Source organism: Cupressus sempervirens, chromosome 10 (genome assembly GCF_028749045.1).
Source record: "Cupressus sempervirens isolate cs-2001-9-10 chromosome 10, ASM2874904v1, whole genome shotgun sequence".
In the NCBI taxonomy this organism is placed as follows: Eukaryota; Viridiplantae; Streptophyta; class Pinopsida; order Cupressales; family Cupressaceae; genus Cupressus; species Cupressus sempervirens.
The window spans coordinates 475,167,764-475,192,128 of record NC_143127.1 but is presented as its reverse complement, the minus strand read 5'-3'; the positions used below and the strand labels follow the sequence as shown (position 1 = coordinate 475,192,128).

At 31.7% G+C, this 24,365-nt stretch overlaps 1 pseudogene; it reads left to right on the top strand.

Moving 5' to 3' along the window:
- The first annotated feature begins 1,125 nt into the window (after nt 1-1,125).
- LOC149534750 (monothiol glutaredoxin-S11-like) lies at nt 1,126-23,910 on the top strand (annotated as a pseudogene).
- Nucleotides 23,911-24,365: the final 455 nt, after the last annotated feature.

Sequence of the window (24,365 nt, the reverse complement as noted above, 5' to 3'; positions counted from 1 at the left end):
TTTGAAAACCATCCTTAGGTGAAGACACTTTCTTGCCAACTAATAATTTTTATTCTTCACAACTATTCCAAAAATGGGAATGTGAGTCTTATTATTATGCATCACTTAATTTAGAGCCAACTACAATTAGTTAGGGTTAGTAATTAAACTAGCATATTAAAGTGGGTTAAGTGTGAGCGGCAAATCATTAGACCTTTAATAGTGAAAACCTATATTCAAATCCACAAGGAATATTTTACATGTTCATATGCCAAATTACACCATCCTATTTTGGGTGTTGTAAAGTAATTTTGGGTGTTGTGGAACCCGATGGGTGAAATGAGGTGCAAGTCCTACATCTTATATGGATCTAATGCAAGGTTATCACTTGGTTGTGGCATCTAATCCCAAGGACTCTGTGCAAGGGAAAATTACCAATGGAAAAAATACTCAAATTCAGTTATGTTTTCTAAACTCTTCTTACCAGAATTTCAACAAGAGAAATGGGTCAATTTTTGCCATCTAGAGCTTGGTTTTAGTCAATAATTTTTGGTTATAGAGATTTATACCTCAATTTTTCCACATTGATATTGTTAAAAATCAATCTTAATTTTTTAATTAGTGAAACATCTATTTGATGATAGGGGCATGTAAGGAAATCTAGTTTGTTTGATGTGTTTGATATATATTTATTTTAGAGCTAGTAGGCTATAAAAATTGGCATTGTGTTGAGGGATGCATAAGCATATTTCAACATCTGTTGTTTTATGCTTTATTGGAATTTTGTATGTGCATTTTAGTTAAAATGTGGATTGCAAAATAAATTAAAATATGGGGAAATTTTAAAAAAAGAGATTAAAAAATTAGCACTTTTCTCATGTATAAATTAAATTTCATCATGATTTTTTTTGTTGATATAAATTGATTATTTCATTTTTCTACATTGATATCCACAACAAGACCATTTCACACTGTATATGTATGAGATTATAAAAAACCTTTTTTAGATGCATTTTTGCTAAGGTTTCTAGTCTACATGTAGAATTGGTAAGACAAACTTTGTTACTATGATATCAATGATAATAAATCCAGACTAATGTTCCTATGTTAGAAAATGGTACTCAAAAAAATTAGGCCTTCGTCACTATGGTTGCATGTTTGGTTTATCTCTAATTTTCTTTCCCATTTATCAAGTTATGAGTGTTTTTCTGGAGTTTCAACACCCTGATACATGCTAATATTTGTAGGATGGGAAGGTTGTAGATACACTAGAGGGTGAAAATCCATTAGAATTGGCTAAAAAAGTGGCCAAGGTGTCTGGTTCCATAGACATTGCCAAGACAACTAGTCCTGCTAGTTCAATAGTTATCGAGACAATGAAACAAATATATAAGTCACCTCAAACTGTTAAAACTAATATAGAGTTTGGTGATGCAGTTAAGAGAAAATGGCAACAACTTGTGAATTCCAAACCAGTCATGTTGTTTATAAAAGGAACACCTGAGCAACCACGATTTGGATTGAGTAGAAAGGTTGTGGATGTTTTGAAAATAGAGGGTGTGGAATATGGAAGCTTTTATATTCTAAGAGATGAACAAGTGCGGGAGGGCTTGAAGGCATTATCCAACTAGCTGACCTTTCCACAATTGTATTGTAAGGGTGAGCAACTTGGAGGTTGTGATATCACCCTTGAACTACATGAAAGTGGGCAACTAAAATTAATGTTTAAAGACCATGGCTTGCTCTTAACCACTCATGAGTCTGGTGAGTTAATTGTAAAAGCTAATTCTACTAAACCCAAACTTGATATTGCTATATCAGAGTCTAATAATGGTAGTATAGTGGACTCAACTGGTATAAGTGAATCATTAAGTTCTTAGCAAGCGAACATCATTAATTCCAACCCAATCATGTTATTTATAAAGGGTACTCTTGAAGAGCCACATTATGGTTTTAGTTAAAAGTCCATTGAAATTCTTAGAGAGGAAGGGCTAGAATTTGGGAGATTCAACATTCTAACTGATGAAGAGGTAAGGAAAGGTCTTAAAACATATTCTAACTTGTCTAGCTATCCATAGTTGTAGATAAAAGGTTAGCTTATTGGTGGATCAGATATCATGATAGAAATGCACAAAAGTGGAGAGCTAAAAAAAATTGCCTCCGAAAAAGGAGTGCTACCGGTAGAGTCACTCGATGATCGGTTGAAAAAACTAGTTAATTCTCCTCCTCTCATGCTCTTTATGAAAGGCACACCTAATGCCCCTTGATGTGGCTTCAACACAAAGATTATAAATGCTTTGAATGAAAATGGTCTAGACTTTGGTCATTTTAACATTTTGAGTGATGAAGAATTTAGAGAAGGCCTAAAGAATTATTCTAATTGGCCAAAATTTCCACTGTTATATCACAAAGGTGATCTTATTGGGGGATGTGACATTGTTATGAAAATGCACAAGGTAGGAGAGCCAAAGTCATCCTTGACAGAATATAACCAATATGTAAAAGGGGATAAAGATTCTAAATACAAGCTTATCTGGTTGTTAACTTCTGGCTTTTTGGTACTATTATATGGCTTCATCCTTTATTAGGTTTGCCAGAGAGAGAGTACGATTCTATGAATGGTGACTCAAGTTTTTGAATTGTCAAAGGAAGTGTATACTGTTTAACTCATCTCAACAACTTCTACAACTCTTTGTTGCATCTATAATGCTAAAAATTGGTAATTTAGGTGCGAATGAAGACATTAATTTTGTTTTCTTTACGTTTTGACTCATAAGACCTTATTTTTTATTGTGTAGCTTTTGATTTTCTTCTGTTCTATTAATTGGTTCTCCTTTTTATGTTGATTTTCATATTTCATGGCTAATATGGCAGACGCTATTATAATGATTCTTGAGCAATTAACATGCAAATTTTATTAATATATTGTCTCATGTCTTCTTATTGTTGAGCTTGGAACTATTGGTACTTGTGTTTGTGAGTGTTCCTTTCTTTGGAATTAAATGGAGAGGTGCATGTTGTTATATGTGTTTCTACCTAGTCCAATATTTACTACAGTAATTAAAGGAAGACAATTTTTTGCATGAATGAGTGAAATTGAAATGGTATTAACTACACTCTTGTTTATTGCATGCCCACTATGTGACAAAGACAATGAATTATATTTGGTAAGTTTGATTCTTATTATTTTGGACACATCACAAGATATGTGACTTGCACTAAAATCAATCAAGCACACCTAGTTCCAAGACTGTATGAAGACTGTAATATGAGGGTAGATGTGAATGCCAAATATTGTGGTTTAAGAATGAAGATAGAAATAAAAAATTCTTAACATGCCCACAAAAATACTTAAAATATAGTAAAATATGGGCTTTGTTGAATAGAATTTTAACTAGTCAAACATTAATATTCTACAACTATAAGCAGAACAGTTTTTTTGGTCAAGAGGATAACTATTGTGAATTATGTTGTAATATGTTGTTGTTGGGAGCTCAAATCCTAGGAGCATGAATAATTAAGCTCATTTGGTTTAGTGTTAAGATAGAGATATCCATTTCACCAAAATTGGTTGGGCCCATATGATCTAGTATTGTCTTTTTAGTGTTAGAGCCTTTTCATTTGATAATATATTAATATTTAATTCTTCTTTATCTTTCCATAGCTTTTGAGAGTAGAAAACACAAGGACATAGAATGAACATGATCAATGGTAAGATGTTACTAATTATGTGTTCCCTTGCAAAGTTTAGACAATAATTGATTGCAAGCAATTCATAGTAAAGATTGACCATAATAGTCAAAATTCTTCCTAAGACAAAAAATTCTAAGACTTAAATAGTAGATAGAAAAAATTGGTGAATAACTTGCAAGCATTCAAATTCAATATTGAATACATGAAAGGCTAAAACAATGTTATAAGCAATACCTTGTCAAAAATATTGAGCTTGTCTGAGTATCAATCAATACCCAAGAAGATCAATTGCATAAACCCTTTAGGAATTTGTAAGAATAGGTAGATTCTTCCTCCATCAATCGATCACTACAAAATGAGCCTTAGAAAACCATACCTACGATAAATGGTAGGTAGTTGGCTCACATAGTTTTGATGCAAAGTGTTGGATCGATAATGTAGGATTAAGTTCCCATCCTTCTGGCAATCCATAGTCTTTTTATTGGTTTAGCTACCTCTCTATCCATCCCAATAGTGGATCCACCTGAGACATGAAAATGTTGCAATATCATTAATAATGGCTTTAAGAGTCCACCCAATAGCCCTGAAACAAGCATGGCTAATATTCTAAAATTCTTTTCTATAACATCTTTCAGTGACAACATGTTTGAAGAAAATGATAGCTCTAATTTCTTATCCTACACATTTTGCAACAATTTCTTCATAAAATATGAAAAGGAAGTTTGGAGTGATTAAGAATCGCAAGAAACATGTCAACATCCCTAAGTCTATCCCTTTCAAACATAAGTGGACAAGTCTTCATTAGGAACAACAAGAAGAGTAGCTAAAGAGGGCTTACCTCATCCTCCGAGATTAAGGTTTTGATCATCATTCATATGGCTTACTACCACATACTTTTCCTTTTCCACATATTTCTTTGATCCTTCAATAATGATTTACAAAGAGGTGGTTGAAATCCTAAGGTAGTCCTTCAATGACATGACACCAAAATCACTACCCATACAAAAAGAAAAATTTCCCTTCACAAACAAGGGAGCCAAGAAAGGAAATGGGGAGGTCAAATTCACTTGAATCGAGTAAGTACAACCCAGTAACAGAGTAAGCTAACCCACAAAGCAAGTCCAACCCAAGAATGAAGATGGGGAGGTGAGATTCACATGAACTGAGCAAGTCCAACCCAGTAATGAAGTAAGCCAACCCACCGAGCAAGTCCAACCCAAGAACAGAGTAAGCCAACATGAATGAATAATAGTATATTGGGGTTGGGAAGGAGCAGAAGGCAGTCTGCAAGCCTATTACCCACAATTTTCAACCTATGCAGGAATGAAGCCTAGCTTATATAATGCATGAACATATAATAATAACATATCTTTTCTTTGTTATGACCCAAGTTGGTCAAAATTTCAACCAAATTGGGAAAACTTAGGACATTTTTGGCCAACATGGGGATGAAAACTGAAAAAAAAAAAATCATAGCTTTGGTAAAAAAATTTGGTACAAAAAAAAGTGCAAATATACTAGTGAAATATTTCAATACATTGATTATATGTCAATATCCATTGCACTTACCTATACACATACCTAAATACTATCACTAATATAGTCAAATCCAAAGGACTTCCCATCTGATATCATTTTTGTATTAGTGCAACCCATATGTTTTCTAAAATAAGTTATTTCTAATGCATTATGTTTTAGATCCCATTAATTTTTTGGGCATGCTATCATAATATGGGAATCTTTTTGTAAAGATGAATTTTTAAATAAAGGGTAGCATTTGAAGTCATTGTTGTACCAAGGTTCACGAAGTTCAACAGAATTAGATAGTTTGGAGGGTTCAAATAATTCAATAAATCTAAGTTTAGATTCAGAAGATTAGTGAGTTTAATTTTTTGAGAGTTTCATAATTCCTCAAAAACTACCATGTTTCTGAAAATAATGAAAAGATACTCAACATGTCCAATACTAGTAATCTGGCAATAGACCCTAAACTAGAGGAGACATCAAATTTGAAAAAATAGTTTGTTAAAATTGGATTGAACTTGCAACTAGTTGCAACAAGGCTAAATACAACACCTACAGATGCTCCATGAATGACCATCTTTGATATTCAAGGAAAGAACCAAGTTATAAATGAAATCTTCAAGTGCATGTTGAGAAACAACATTACACATAAAAAGAGACAACATATCTTACCTAATATACCCCACTCAAACAAATGGATGAGAATTTAAAAAGGCCTTGACTCAAGATAATGAAGGAAAATAGTTTTGTGCAATGTGATGACAATATTTGCAAAAGATTTGTATACAATACAATTTTACCATGACCCAAACAAAGAGAATGGATAGATTATAAAAGATGTAGTTAATAAACAATATGTTCTTACCTTATCATGCATGTTGAAATCGATAATATAAACATATTCTACTGAAAGAGCACACTACTATAAAACTAGAATAAAAAAAAAGTAATCACAAAAATAGAAACAATTACGTGGAAGATTAAGATCCAAGGAGAAGATTATTCTTATAAGGCTAACAAAATATTCTCAATTATTAGGTAGGCCTGAATTCTTGAGGTAGACATTCACTAAAATTGTTGTCTTGATCATAACAACAAGAATTATCCATTTCTTCTTCAAAGATTCTATCATGAATTATTCATTTCTTTCTCAAAAATTCTATATATGAATTACCCATTAATTGTTGCTGAGATTTTCCTTCCTCTATTATTGGGAAACTAATTCTACGTCCTTTTCTTTTACCCATTAACACTTTTAGACACTTATGATCATCACTTTCCTCTCATTGCAATGCCTATATTTATTATTTCTATTGATTTAGTGTTTGTATGAAGGGATTGCTAGGCTTAGAAGGACATTTGAAGTAAAATCACTCCACATCACAAATTTTTTGGGTTCATATTTTAACTCGATCTTGCATCGACATAATAATGGAAAGGGATTTCTAATTTATTTTTAGTTCTATTAAAGTAAAGCATGTGTATTACTGCTATGTAAGTTTATAAACCTTCAAGAATATTTCAAGCCTAATCTCAAAAGAATCTATTGAAGTAAACATAGAGTATAATGTCACATGAGTAGACATGAAAATTGTCTTTATGGACTATCACACAACCTCCCCCCCCTTTATTGAAGTGGATGTCTGCTACTAACTATTTCAAGGAAAATTCAAACTCATAATTCTAATTTAGTTCTAAACCTATTTGTTTATCAGTGCCTTCTATTGGAAATTATTATGCAATATGTTAAAGATAACTTTCATGATTCTTTCACTAGGAAAGTGATTAAAATAGATTAGGTAGATGACTCAACTCTTACTCGATAGAAGACTTGTCTACACGTCCACTACATTGCATTTTTGGCATTTTTCTTTTTTTACTCTTCAATAATTGTATGAAATTTTTTATTTTTAAGAACTTGGGAAAACATTAGTTTAGGGTTAGGGTGTATTTTCAAGAGAATGGATGTCGGGGAATTTAGATTAATGGACACTGAATGATAAATTATACACTTGAGTATAAACATAAGTCTCATATTGAATTTTGCTAAATAAATTTGGTACAAAAATCTTAGGAATTTGTTCAACCATTTTTAGGATTCAAGGAACATTGGCAAGAGATGTGAGGCTATAGAAATTGAACTAATGCCCATTAAAATTAAATGTACATAACCATTAAGTAACAGTGACAAATTTGCTTCATAGTTTTGCTGAACTGATCAAACTTATGTGATTATATGGAACCCTAGAGTGGGTGAGAGAATTAGTGTAATGATTATAACAAAATTTGGGTATTCAAGTTGGTTTATGAAAAGCTATGAAATTTTAACTAGGAACTCAATTTTTCCCCTACTATTTCAATAGTAACATGTAGAGGAAGATGGAGATGAATTATTTAGAGAATAACTTTCACAACCAACTTCTTGCAATGACTGAAAGAGAGGAAACTGGTACAATAAAATCCATAATTTAAATTAAACACTTTGGCTAAATCCATGATTTACATTAGACATGGATCTATCTATTTGAAACCCCCACAAAAATTAATAGTAAGAGAAGAATCAAAGAAATGATCAAATTAATCTAAATCATTTTTCTTCTAATTGAAGAGACAATGAATACACAAAAACATAAGGAAAATGAAAAAATATTCTCCAATGAATAAAATGATGTGGAACATACTAGAAGGTATATTTCTCACCCTAAACTACTAGTGTCAATGCCAAAAGAATGAGCTCATAGTTGTGGATAATGGAGGTGATCGGAAGCCATAAAATGCTTCAAAGAAACATTCTCTAGTTGTATTGCATCATCCAAGCTTGATTCCTTCTACCTCAACAACAAGAAAATGTGTTTTGAAAGTGGATCCTCATGACATTGAATAGGAAATCACATATATTCATTCTCAAAGTGGCTTCCAACAAATCATCACTGTGCATAACATGTAAGCATATCAAATGATTTGTGTGCAATCTGCAAGAGAATCTCTAGAGAAGTCAAAGAACCTAAAACCACGCCTAGACTTAGCGTATGTAGTTGAATTTGTACAGAGCCAAAATGAGAAAAGTCCACCCAACACATGAATGAATCCCAATTGTGCTACTACCCGCGCGCATACCTTTAATACCTATAAATGAATGATTTTTTTCTATTTTACCTGTGAATGAATGAAACATAGTTTTTTTGTTATAACATTGAGTTGGTCAAAATTCAACTTGGGAAAACATAGGTTGGTCACAATTTTGACCAAATTGGGCATAGAATTTTTATTTTCGACCATTGTGAGAATGAAAAAAAAAAAAGAAGAAGGAATCATAGCTTTGGTCAAAAAATTTGGTAGAAAAACAAGTGCAAATGTACTAGTATATGTACAGGGGATAGATTTGTATAGCATGTGTTTTGAGGGTGAAGGATAATGTGACAGAGTTGTTGATAGAGTATACAAGATATGTTACATTTGGATGTGTTTATAGTACATGTCAAGATTAGGGATGGTATCATACATGGTGGAGCTATAGTACATATGGTTCATGATAGAGTATAACGTTTTTGGATTTTTTGCAAGTATAGAGTTTTGTACAAGTGTTTTGATCATGTGATTTTGAAACATCTTGGGGATATGGGTAGATGGATGATTAGGTCAGTTGAGAGGGTAGGAAGGTGTGGATTGCTAATAGATAATGGGAAGGCCAAGTACACATGGCACCTATTTACTAGTTTTTCACCAAGGTAGCTATCCAAGGTGCTTGAATTGCCAAGTTTTCACCATTGAATTTTTATTTTATTCTTTAATTAATTTATTTATTTGATTTTTTTCACAATTTGTAGGATACATTGAGGGGCTCAAGCATAGAATTTCTTGAGGTGAATGATGTTGGTGGGATCATTTAAAGTTTCACCTTCTAGTTTTGATATATGATATGCTCCTAAGCCAAAAGATTTTGTGACAATATATGGACCAAGCCATGTGGGCTCACACTTTCCCTTCTTCCCTCAATCTTCCTAAACTTTCATGCTTTCTTTGAGGACCAAGTCACCTACTTGAAATTTTCGTGGGTGAACCTTTTTTTTGAAGTTGTGCTTGAGTCAATTTTGATAGACTATGAGGTGGTCATAGGCATTTTTCCTTCTTTCATCTAGTAGATCCAGTGAGTTTGGTGACTCTGTAGTCCTCATTTGATATTTTTCCTCGTAAAGATATGTGCAAGTATGGGAGTTCAACCTCAATTGATAGGACTACTTCGGTGCCATAGACTAGGGAGTATGTAATTTTTCCTATGGATGTGCAAAATGAGGTTCAGTAAGCCCATAAGGTTGGGTTGATTTACAGATGCTAATTATGTCCAGAATCATTGACAATTTTCTTAAGGATTTTGAGTAAGGTTTTGTTAGCTTCCTTAGCTTGATCATTACCTTGTGGAAATTATGGGCTAGAGAAATAGTGATGAATGTAGAGGGAGCTATACAACTCTTCCATATATATATGTTTAAGTTGTGATTGTCCTGGTAGACATGCATGCAAAATTAACAATATTAAATTTCCACAATCCATTTGTAATGCAAGTTCATTTTGGATTTGATTTTGTGTTTTTTAGCATCATCATTTCAAATCACTCTCTATAATCCATCATTAGCTAGATGAGAGAGTTCAAGATGCATGAAAAATGTCAAATCATATGCAAGGCATGTGAACTATTTTATAGAATGCCTGAAAAACACTGACAGTAAATAATCAAACTATCTTAAACATCGATAGTAACTAATATGCTTCTTCATTAATCTGCCTGATACAATAAGAAAACTTGGCAACTATGCACATCAAGTTATATGCTAAAAGGAAATCATTTAGTAGATACAAAATATGGGGAGAGTGGGACAATCCCTATCTGAGACTTGCTCCAAAGTATAAAGCTGCACAGATTGAAGTATTTGGGCAGATGTTTTTTCAAAACCACATTTATAGAGGCTAGAAATTGATTCATTGGAGTCCCTCATCTGGCACAGCTTTGGCTAAGGCTAAGTTGGAGTATCCAAAGGGACACATATCAAGAAGTGTTGTGGGTGGAGATTACATAATGATAGAATCTAGAATAGGGCTGGTTCATACTTCTCTAGGCCATAACCAAGAAGATTTTTTGACTAGCATGAAATATAAGCTTCCAATACTATCTCCTGTAGATGATAATGGCAAGTTTACTGAAGAAACTAAGTAGTTTACTAGTTTGGATTTCTTGGGTGATGGAAATGTGGCAATTTTCAAGAGCTTAGATGAAAAATTCACTAACAATATCATCCACAAAACCCTTGTCTTTGCATGGCCTTCTTGGATTTACCAAATGATAAATTGTGAGCTTCTCATTTGGGAGGTCTTAAGTTCAAGTCTACTTGAGCTTAATACATAATCTTAACAAATCTCAACATGCAATAATAGCATCATACTTAGAGAGTCCTCTTATGTTCTTGTATTGAATGAACTAGACCCTATGTGCTTGTAATTAAGCTATTTTCACTATCAAGAACCATGAAGAGAAATGTAGGTGTGGAGATTAAGGACTCACCATTGTTTTTAGACAGTCCTATTGATCAACTAAGGGCTATCCAAGAAATATCACAGTATTAAGTTGACAAAGGATGTGAGATGGAATGGCTTAAGACCAATTCCATTCTTTTATGACTAACATGTTGCAAATATCTCAAAATGCATATGGAAAAACTTGTCTTAAATTAACTGAAGGAAGCAAGAGATAAACTATGAAAATATAATTAAGGAAAGATCATTACTGACTTGACATGCAATGGTAAAAAAATTAACCATTAAAAATGGAAAAAGCATTTTACTTTGGAAAGTTTCAAGAATTGCAAAAAATACAACTATATCCAAGAATATATCTCAAACATGAAAATACATATCTCACATACAACCATTGTAACCACTGATAAGCAACAAGATCAAAATTATATCTAAGTCAAATCAAAAGGAATAACTAAGGAATGTTTTCTTCCAGAAATGCATAAGACAAAACATATTGGAGCACTCAAACAACTCACTCTAATTTTGATGAAATTTATAACAACATAATTCAATAAAATTTACAAGAAAATAAACATAGGTTTTAAATTCTAACCTTGTTCATAATATGAAGAATCTCTTTAGAAATTAACATAGATGTAAATGATCATAGGTAAATGAAGGCATGTTCTTTTACATTAATGCCTTTCTTGGCCTTTGGCTCCTTGTCACTTTCTTCTAAGCTCTCATCCTCCTCAGATCTACTCCCCTCAACCTTTTTTGTCAGTTGTTGCATTTTAGTGACCTAAAAATATGAAACACCATAGTAATTATTAGGATTATGAAATATACAAGAATATATATAGAGAAAAAAACACAAGCTTTACCTTTCAAATATTTTCCATGTGAGATTATAGGCTATAAATCCAATGATCAAAAATGTGAAATATGAAGTGAGGTAATTACATGTAAGATAAACTACATAGTAATTAATAGAATAATAGAAGTCCAAATACATAAGAATTTATATGCACAGAAGAAAAAGCTTTACCTTTCAAATTTAATCCTTATGAATTTTTAGGTAATGACTAAATCCAAAGATCAAAAATAAAGAAAGGTGGTATAAAAAAAAAGCTACCCCAAATGAGAAAGACAAATGAAATGTTTTGTATTTTGGCAATAAACTTTTTACAAGTAGCAAGTCTAGCTGATTTGGATATATACCAAAGAATCATGTACTCATGTGGACCTAGAAATACATGATTTTCCAACCATGCCAAACAAAAATGTTATTTGAATTTTTAAAATATTGGCCTACATCTTCCCAAATTTAATTGTAAAGAACATATTCATACAATTTTTCAAAAAAAGATTTGGCATAAACAAAAGCTATCAAATGAGAAAGAAAAATGACATGTTTTCTATTTCAGCAAGAAATCTTATACAGTTCAACACTAGTTCATTAATGGAACAAACTTCTTTCATTCTATTTTGACCTAATAACCACTTAAATGGTGTAAATGTAAACACAAGAGATTGAAACTGCCATTTCTAGTATCTATATTACTTGATGTGAGTAAAGGTTTGCCCACTCCCTTTACAAGATACTTCTTTCATTGGTACTTGTTTGACAACAATAACAGTTTTCTAACAGCCGCCATTAGATGTCCTCAAACATAAACAACAAACATAATATTTCACACAAACTAAATATTGAAGCACACAAACACCAGAAAATAACCATGTAACTCTAGAAATAGTACACAAGCCAAGCAATTGTTCCAATCACAAAAATTTCCAAAAAAATTAAAAAACACCAATGTAAAAGCAAATGTCACAATTGGGACAAGGTCAAGTGGTAGAAAAACTTTGCAATATCCTCATAAGACAAGCTACATGTTCAAAATGTAAAGAAGTTGAATATTAAACTTAAGATATATAAATCTCAGCCACATTAATCAAAAGAGAGGACATGCAACAAAGGAGACCTAGCAATCTCAAAATATAGGCAAATGGAAAAAAATGTTTGGTACCTTCTGAACTAATTTTTGAGGTGCAGGCCCTTCATCAATCTCCTCAGAAGAGGACGACTCCTCACTGCTACTACTTCCCTATTTACCAATTGATTTGGCATGAGTTTTCTAGAAGGCATTTATGTGTTAATTTAATCCCCAAATAGAAAATATGATTGCATATCACCATCAGCTAAACATAAATAAGAAATAAAATATAAACATGACATACTTTGGGTACTAGCTTTTGCAAAGTAGGTTCTTCATCGCTCTCATTAGAAGAGTCTTCTTCGCTACTACTGCCTCCTTTCTTAACAATAGGATTTGGGGCAAGTTTCTAGAATATGATCAATTTTTTTTTTAAAAAAGATTAAATACTAGTTACTCAAAATTAAAAGATCAGCAATTAAAAGATAGACGTTGTATTAACTAAAATCGTATGTAACTATTCAAAAACCTTGGTCAAAGCCAAGCTACTCCCAATCCCCTTGGACCATGTTCTACCTAGATTTGCATAGTATCCTATCCTTGTTCACCTAGAAGATATGAATAATTAAATATAGACATATTTCAAGAAGAGATAAAATAGGAAAAAATATGACAATCAGATTGTCAGAAATTATTCTTGACACTCAAGTACCAATTACTGTAACACACAGTAAACTATTAAAATTGTATTTAACATCACTGACATATATAAGTATGCAATAACTATTATAGGAATAAGTCCCATGATTCTCTAAAGCCCCAACCATGCCTAAACTATGATGTATTTCAAGAAGAGATAAAATAGGATTAAATATTACAATCAGATTGTCAGAAATTGTTCTTAACACTCAAGTACCAATTACTGTAACACACGATAAAATATTAAAACTATATTTAACATCACTAATGTATATAAGTATGCAGTAACTATTATAGGAATAAGTCACATAATTCTCTAAAGCCCTAGCCATGTCTAAAATATTACAAACTGGATCCTAACACTGGGACAAGAGGTACTACCTATATTTACACAAAATCTTGACCAATTCAATCAATGTACTACAGGTGGAATCAAAGAATAAATTTTGAGGTCACTCAAGTCTTCTAGCCTTGTAGTGTTTATGTTGACCTACAATGGCATAAGGCTATCTGCAAATTTATTTAGCCATTTTCCTTATAACATACATTTACTCTCAACCTTGCACAAAAGGGCCAACATGGTTAATTTGTAATGATGGTGAATTTTGTTTATAGGATCATTGTTAATCTTTTGAGAAGCGACCTCACAATCAACCATCAAATCATGTGGTTTTCCTTGACAGTATCATTTTGATTCAACTCCAAGGCATTAGACATTCTTATAGATAGGAGGTAATACTTGACTGGGTTCCTCGATTTAGTTTACTCAATCCTTTATCCAAGGATAAAAGAGATACTCCATATGCCACTAGCTATTCATGGGTCTCTTCCTTCATGTTGAGATTTTCACCAAGTGGAACAGCTACATTCCTCCCACCCGCCCCTATGCCCTCTCTTATTCTAGGGAACCAAAAACCTAGAATTGGAAGGGATGTGGTCTAGGCCACGCAACCCAACATCACAAAACAACTGAATCAAATGTAGATACCCATATATCAATAATTTAGATCTTACAATTTAACGTTTGACAAAAGCTCATTGAATTATTGTCATTCATTTAGTAACTTTGAAGAAATGATATAAATACAAACACAGAGATAGAGACATAATATCTTGAGTCCCTGTAATTGGAATCAAGATTGTTTCTAAAAGAAAATGCAAATGCAACGATAGTTTTTTCTACATCGACATAGTTTTCTACATCAACTTTTAAAGATAGTACTCCAATGCATCATCAAGATGAAAGGAAAAGAATGATAGATTGCAAAAAAGTGCTCACAAATGTAGGGGAAAAAGTAACAAAGTTTAATTTGACAGATAAGGAGCCTCAAAAATGACAAAATAGGCAATGATATATAACTTCAAGTTATTTGCATTTATGTAATATACAATATCCTCTATACCAATATGGTAATCTCAAAACATTGAAAAAAGTATTACATGTTAAATAGTGCAAAAGAAAAATTTACATTAGAGTATCTAATTTCTGTGCATTGAGAATTGATCTTTGTTATGGTTTGGTTATTTATTACTTAACAAGCCTTGTCTATCATGTTTTAGTCTTGACTCAATTTTGGATCCACAAATGGATTTTTTTTTCAAATAGGTGGATAATTTGAGTGTCAATTTTTTGAATATTAATGTTAAGAAAAATTCAGAGTATGTATGTATTTTGGTTATCCATAAATACATTTTTCCCTGGATATTTTGTATCATGCAATATTTTAACGAAGACATAAATATTCTTTTCTGGATGTTTTCAATATGGTTTCCGCAAGATTAACTTGGATTTCTCCTAGATTTATTTGCCTAGGTTGATCTGGGAAAAAATCCCCTTTCCTATTAGCTTGCATGAGTTCTTTTCTTTCAATTTTTGGAGACTGGTGGATTTCTATAGCTATAAAAATATTATAATATAGAATGCCAACAATTATTAATAACCACTAAACTAGCTTTCCTTTTTGGATATTTCTATTTATAATTTTAGTTGAGCTTCACCTATCAAAAGATCAGCCTACTACTAAATCAACATTGATCTGAAACTTACCATTCTTCTCTTCCTTGTAATGATGTATAACAGAGTATCGAGTTAACCATTGATGAAACTCTTAAAATAGTTTATCTAGACACAAAATGTGCAATCAGTCCAAGGGAAAAATGACAATATCTGAGAAGGTAGGATAGAATAATTCCAATATTGATATATGACAAACTTGACCTTAATACAATAACTGTAACAAATATCAGAGATTTGAGATTTTGGATGTAGTTTGCATCCCCCCCAAGATGATAGTAAATCTAGAACAATAGAGAAACATTCATATTACCTAATAATAGCAATAGAAACAACAAATATATTTGTACAACTATTTATGTGCATAGGATACACCATCCATTTATTGACTATTACTTCTAATATTATTGTGTGCTCATCACATTAATTTTGAAAGAAATTTCCTTTGTAACTCTTCTGCAACTATTCTCTATGCCCTTGTATTAGGGAAAGTTTTGAACAAAATGTTAACACTCCATTCAAAAGACAATTTAGAATAAAACTAGTAACACAGATAGATATTAACCTTTTGAGGAACATTCACCTCCTCAGACTCACTATCAAGTTCTTCAGAACTACTCTCTTCCTTTTTTGAAGGAGCTTTGACTAGAAGTTTCTATAGTAGAATTAAAATATTCACAAAAAACCTAGGAATTAATTAAATGGGACAAATTAAGAAAAATAAGTAGCAACCTTAGCTAAATGCAACCTAAACTAACTACCTAGTTTATTATACCCTCTAAGATTCTGAGATTGTTGATTTTTTGTTTGGCTTAGTGGTAACTTGAGTTGGCAAAACTTTGTGTTTCTAAAAAGACATCACATTTACATTAAATTCCACTAAATATCAATAGTCAAACATTATTGGAAATAGATAATCAAAACATGATATTATTGAATCAGTACATATAGTTTTCAACTCTTTGCATGTAAAAAATCACATCTAATGATTCATTAGAATGTGGAAAACAAAAAATAAATACAAGCAGAAACAATATAAAGAAAGCAATCAAAGTTAGGTCTTTTATGGGATCAATCAGGGAACTGGGGCAATATGTCCAATGCCATCCCTTCTTAGGAATTGGGGAATTATCTTACAAATATTGACACCACTAAATCTAGGAGCCATTCCCTACAGGTGTTGGAGATGCAGGTTAACTTCAAGAATTTTGTTAAATCCTTGAGAGATTCCCTATTGAGCATTGCCATTCTTTTACTGTTTAACTTAGACATCAATTAGAACTGCACAACAACCTCTTCCATTAACAATGTAGCCTCCACCTATAGAATTATTCAGCATCAAGGCTTGTTTTCTAACTTATTTTTTGATGTGTTTAGAGTATATCGCTTAACCCTTCAAAAACTCATACCTTTGTGATACTGATAATAATATAGCACATGAATACATTATTTCCTAAGCTTTTCTAAACAATGGATTGACAATTTTATAATTAATAAAATTATATATGAATCTATCCTCATTCCTAAATGTTTGCATAGCTTTTCCTATAAATTGCAATCCCTGCTCTGAAACTAGTAGAAACACTAGAAGGAAGCATCTTCAAGAAACTAGTTCAACTACTACCTTTTGATTAATATCTTTCTTAGTTTCTTCACTGTCGGACTCTTCAGAACTGGTCTCTTTATTCTTTGCAGGGGCTTTCCCTTGTGTATTATGCGCATCAAGATTTTAACTTTTCCATAAGAAACAAAGAATCAATAAAATGTATTAAAAATATTGCTTACCATTTTTTGTCTATTTGACAAACATTAGCTATAGGTTCGCCTGTACACAAATACAAATTAAAATAGAATGTAGAAGAGAAAAATAGTCATTTCTACAATAGTCTAATAAGATTTATTAATCTAATTGATGCAAACACAATGTACTATAGTTTATAATCTCTATTCATAGATTATTAGAACTCAAGTCACCACTCACACCGTAACTCTCTAACATTTACCAATGTTCTAGACCTCAAAGCCTCTTTGTAGTCCTTCAATATATTTTACACATTATATGTAATATACCTTAGCTTTCAAATTTTTGGGAGTAGGTTCTTCATCACCATCCTCAAAAGTTTCTTCTTCACTAGAACTTTCTTGTTTAGATATCAATTTAACGATGGGTTTCGAACCAAGTTTCTAAAATTTGAAAAAAATTAACAATTCTATTTTTTGGTTATAACAAGAGAAAGAATAGAAACCTGTACAAGAATACTATTTTATAATATATGCACAAAAGGGGAAAAAAACGTTGCTAGAATAGTATAACAAGATCATCAATTTAATGGGTGCAGAGACAATAGCTATAGTTTATCATGACAAGCATAACTCAACATTACACATCTTATTTCACTGATGTTTACCAATTTCATCACCTTGAACTCTCTTTCTAGCACTACAATACTATTTAGTAATATACCTTAGCTTCCAATTTTTGGGGTGCAAGTTCTTCATCACTATCCTTAGAAGTTTCTTCGTCACTGAAGATTTCTTGTTTTGATATTGATTTAGCAGTGGGTTTGGAAACAAGTTTCTAACATTTGAGAAAAATATTAAAATGCTTCCATAGAATTTTCTTTCTGGTGCAGAGACAATGAACTATACTTTGTTTAACACAAACATAATTCGAGTCACTATGCATTCTAATTCACTAATATTTATAATATTCATCGCCTTGTGACTATCTTTTTGGAACTACAATACTATCTAGTATTATCACATGTTTGCAATATACCTTTGCTTCCAATTTTTGGGGTGTAGGTTTATCATCACTATCCTTTGAAGTTTCTTCTTTACTGGAGCTTTCTTGTTTTGATACTGATTTAGCAATGGGTTTGGAAACATGTTTTTGACATTTTAAAAAAATTAAAACACTTCCTAAACACAAGTATTTTCATCTATAATTCAAAAATATAGAAAATAAGTTGAACCAACCAATTGTCACATTTGGAAACTAACATTGTTTTCACATAAGAAGCATCTCATAGAAGTATATGTCTCATATAAGAAACAAAGATTATTTTAATAAATAAGTGACTTTTCTTTTGAGAAAAACATTCTTAAAACTAAACCATCAAACAAGTTACAGAACATGACCAATAATGAGAGCTAAACATTTACCATATCTTAAACTACATGTTTTATATCATCAAAAATGAAAATAACAATCAGTTTTTAAAAATACAATTTCAACTACACCCCATAAAGTCATTTCAAATGAGGAACTAACTTAACTGTAAACAATTAGCAAAGTGTACTTAATTTTTTAATAATATGTGTTTAATAAAACATGCAGTCAGGCATGAGAAAAACAAAAAAGGAGTTGTGTAAATAAATAAGAGTTGTCAACGAATACTTTTTCACAATTGAACCAGTAGTATCACACATAAATAGATGCTTTGATATATGTCAGGAATTAAAAAGAAAAAAGTATTTGAACAACAAAATGCTTCACTCTTGAGGAACAAACTCAAATAATCTACATATGAAAATAGTTCAATGCATGCAACTATGAGAGTGATACTTCAAAAGCATCAAATGCCTGCTGAATAGACATGGCATTCTACCTAGGATTTTTGAAAATCCAAAGATAAAAACAACTTGAAGCAAACTAGTATATTAATTAGCATTATCCTCATTGCAAAGAGATTAAGCAATCTACCTTTTGTACAATATCCTCTTCAGACTCTTCACTATCTGATTCTTCAAAGCTTGTGTCTTTCTTTGGGTGGGCTTTAACTAGGATAGAAGCATTCTGTAAATGCAAAATATAGTAAAATTGTTATACAAAATATATTAACAAGAAACTTGAATTTCATAGAAGAGAAACTAGTTAATATTCTCACACAAAGAATGGACTTCATTAGAAACAACATCAAGAAAAAAGTGGCATTTAAGTTTAAAAAGAAATTTTAGGCACACCATAAACCCTAAACAAGAGCTTAACTACTTGACCACATCTTTTATTTTATTATGAATACATAACAAGTTAATAGGATAATTGAACATTTGAGGTCAAGAAACTGGGTATTAAAAAGCTACATTCCCCAATCAAAAAATATTTAAATAGAATTTCCCTCAGAGAGATAATTGAAGTACATTTAAAATCTCTATTAACAATTCAAGAGGATATTAAATAACCTTAAATGAAAACTGTGATATCTTTTTCAGAGAATTACAATTGGCAAAAGGATCAAATAAGTAATAAGAAATCAAGAAACTTTATGAATAGTGAGCCCATTTAGATATAGAGAAAATCCTTCATGTTTGCATAAACAACTTTTGATTGTAGACATATTTTATGGCAAAAATATCAAATATGTAACATGTATCACATAAAGGCATACATAAAGGATCACAAGATTGTGTGCTTCAAAGAAAAAGTACATTGTTTTTTAAATGCATATAGAAAAAGAATACATTAAACATGATGAAATATAATGCTGTCCAAAATTACCTCAACTACAAATAGAGTACACCTCTATACCTTTTTCATAGTGCCCTCTTTAGATTCGTCAGTATCAAATTCTTTAGCACTGCTGCTATCCTTCTTTTTTAGAATGGCTTTAACTGGTATTGAAGCATTATGTGAAACAAAATGATTAGCAACTTTTATAAAAACATCAATTAACAAAAAATAATATTAACAAGAGAAAAGTTATAAAAATATGAACTAGCATCATGGATTTTGTTAGGCAAACAAATTACGATGTTATATCTTCTTAGTGCCTGAAATAAGGGTGTCAGTTTTTGCTACATATGTACATATAAGTATATATGTTTAAACACATATATAACATGTGTGTTTATATTCAAGAAAATGCAATTGGCAAGTGTAAAGCTAAATCACACAACCTTTGGTAGCATTATTGCTACATGTGCCAAAACAAGAGCTTTAGATGATGTGGATTCTATTGACATGCCCATGATACTTAGTTTGGATTTTGTAATTATGCAGATTGTATTTGTTGAAGACAATCTAGTTTGTCATTTCCAGGATACTTCTCTTGTTGAACCTTTAATTGTTCTTGATGTGCTCACCTTGGAGAATTTTTGAAATCATTGAGTTGTAATTTGGGGATTCTAATGGCAGAAATACTTCTTCAAAGTTTCCAAAATACATACCAAACCTAAGCCATTGGCAATAAACAAACCCTCGTCAATTTTACAAAGTGCTTCTTAAAGTTCAATTAAAGCGCTTCTCTCATCCATAAAGAAATTTCACTCCATAAAGCCCAACAAAAATCACTAAACCAATAAATCTTGAGTCATTACCATATTTCCCTAAACAAGAAGGCTTAAAGTGTGTCTAGCAATGAACCTATAGAAATCTCATAGCAATCCAACCTTGTCTACATTTTTTTGATAATAAAAAACTAGATGTCAATGGAAGCTTTGATAACACTGGTATTTTTCAAAATGCCATTGAAAATTTAAGGAGCTCAACCCATAATAGAATAATTGTACCCTAAATGCTCGGCTTGTGTAATCTTAGGGCAGGAAGAAAAGGATTTATCATTTACCTTGAGATATTCTTTGGCCATGTCTAAAGAACTTACCACTAAAATAGGGTGGCTACCAAATTTGCGATGCATAATAGGGTCATAGATCGATGAAAGTGAGTGTAGAATTGTGCTCCTGTAGCTCCCACGCTCCAAATGGAATACATGTGTAGCTCTCGTGCATGCTCTTTAAAACATAACAATAAACCCTAACTTTCCCCTTTTTTATTTTAACATGTTAAGCTCATGTTGGTCAAAATTTTGACCAACATGGGAATGTTTAAAAAAAAAAAGACATATTTTTCCTTCCATATTCTGACCAATCTAAAACATTTTAATAGATGGTCAAAAATTTTGGTCTAAAAATAGGGTAAAATGTGCTAGTGTGTGAGCACCAAAAAGTTTAGAATGTACCTCTTTTAATTCCATAGTTGCCTCACTTTGGTCTAAATACCTAGAGAGAGTATCATGATAACCTTGACGATATATGGTGTTGGCTACAATAGTGTAGTAGGATGCTCTATGAACAAGGTTTTGGCATTGGTTTCATGTGAGGTGAGGAGATATGATACCATTTTTTAGATAAGCATAAATTTTGTGGTACCACAGGGATTAAGGACCAACCAAGACACATACTCATTTTGATTTGTCATCCTTGTATGCGGGCTTGTGTAGCTACTCAACTAAGAATTCATATTGTGTAGTTTCTCAAGGAATTTTCAAGAGTGAATTGATGGTAGCCATTGTATCTGAAGCCTTGTTTTGTATCCTTGGTACCTATGTGAATTGGATCTTGGTGAAATGTTGCTTTAATTGATTGACCAATTCTTGGTAGGGTAGCAACTTGTCATTGTTTGTTTGATATTCATCAAACACTTGTTTTCTAATTAATTGTGAGTCTCTAAAGACTTGTAGCTTGGTTATGTTCCATTTAACTATTGTCTTGAGCCCTGCAATTAGAGCTTCATACTCTGAGATTTATTGGTTCATTGGAATTGTAGCTTGAATACTTTGAAAATGTAGTCATTTTGAGGGATAACCAATAATATTCCTCCTCCTAACCCACAAGAGGTATAGGATCCATCAAAGTATAACTTCCATGATGGTTGTTCTTCTATTATGCAAAGATGTTTGTCTGCAAACTCCATAATTAGAGGATATGTATCAACTAATGGTGCATTAGCCAAGTGATCTATTATAGCCTATCCCTTGATTTCCTTTCTATCAACATATTTGATATTAAATTCACTGAGGAGCATTACCCATTTCGCTAGGTTTCTTGTGGGTTTTGTGAGCTAGGATGTTTTTTAGTGGTGAATATTCGTAATTTTGTGAATTTTAGAAAATTGTTGCTAGTAACTTAAGATTTAATGCAACCTAAATCACCACATTTTTATTAAATTTAGTTCTAAAATATTTAAAATCACTCAATAATTTATTTTATTAAAAAAATTAAACTCAAATATTCATTACTATATTTGATATATGATTAGATTTGATTCACCTAAATATTATATATTATCAAAGAAATTAAAATTAATTCACAAATAATTATCATAATTATTAGTTACTTTAGGGATATATTACCAATACTTATTTTCACTATTGATTTAAAATATAATGTAATTATCCTCATAATTTCCATGAGATAAAACAAGTTTAATTTTGATTTGTAATATTCCATGACGATTAGCAAACTTCCTATTATTATTGAGATTCACCAATAGTTTCTATTCAAAAATTATGATTCCAAAATAATCGCCAATATAAATAATATTTAAAATTAAAAAATTGAGAGATTCATCGATAAAAACTATTTGATTTTTCAAAATAATGAAAGATTCGCCAATAATTTATATCTTTTTCTAGAGGGGGATTTCTTAAAGTTTACCCTAGTGATAGCATATATTTTAAAGGGTCAATCTTGCAGATGAGTGTTATAAATAGATAATACTGAGAGGTGGGGGGGTGAATCGATATTCTACAACTTCAACAATTGAGCATTGTTAATTGCTTTATTACTTACATATGAAAGTAAACCAACAATGTTGAACAATAAATATAACCATACACATAGAGAACTCATAACACTATTATTTTTTAACTAGGGAAAACCTTAGTGGAGATGATACCCACAAGATGATTCACTAAACAAAAGGATCATGTTAAGGATATTGACCCTGTTAGGAGTCTATGAAGTACATATAGTGTCTTGATCCCTTGTTAGAGGACTAGGCCTTGTTAGAAGCCTCGACCCTATTAGGAGTTGCTTCAACCCTGATAGGATTTGATAGATCAAATACAATGTATGCAAGAAGAGTCCATTGCCCTAACATGCAATTATACAATTAAGTTCTTCACAAGAGTAGATATACATACAATACTTTCTCATTGTTGTTATTCATACTTTCTTTGATCATACATCAGATATGGCATCATATAAGTCTTATCTATATTTCAAGTTGTATATACAATAGTTCACATGTAATAATTCATCACATCAACTTGCACACTAATACATTAGGGATCAATTTGCGACGACAAGTAAATGTAATGTGTTTTTGGCTTTTTTTTTTTCAATTTTAGCCTGATGTCGTCGCAATTGCGACGCTATCTCCAATACATGTGATTGCGATGAAAAAAAATGTTATGTGATTTTTGGCCCTTTTTTTAAACTATAACTCAAAAATGTCACAATTATGACGCTAACGAGATATAAGAGAAAAAAAAAAACCAAAAATGTTCATTTGAAATTGACACAGGGACCGATCATTATATCTTGGTTCTTCGAAAAGGAAAGGCAGGAGACTTCAGTAGCGAGTTAACTCAATGCAAAAGCCTGATCGCCATCTACGTCCAGACTTCTCGTTCGAGCTTGCATCTATCTCCCTCAACTCAAGGCATTGAGAGGGGCAGAGACCCGCATCTGCTAACTGCTTTCTTGCCCTACTATTCTATGGCGATCTCTGCGGAAAAAGGGCCAAGGGCAACATTTAGAGGAGGATGATGGCAAGATGCAAAACAAACAAACCCATTACTCTTAGAATCCTTTTTTCTCCAATCATTATATTATCAGTTTCAAACATTATAAATGATAAAGAGGATTAAACAATGTGAAATCTGGAGTAATCCATTAGCAGATCTCTGTAAGTTGAGATATTTTCAAACCTAACTTTTACATTTTTGTAACAAGATCTCCAATATTATCTGATCGCTAAAAAAATAAAATTATATTAAGATAACACCAAGCAATGTGAATTGTCAGATAAATCTCCAAACCCTTTATAAAAATGTGACTTTTCCCACACAATCAATCAATTTGCATCTCGCCATACCCAAGAAAAACATTTCTACACAATGAAATTAAATAGGAAGCCTACAAATTGGGGTGATCTTCCATTTCTAGCTCATTTTTTTGTGCCATTTGAAGAGAAGAACCACTGCCCCTTCTCTAAGGTTGCA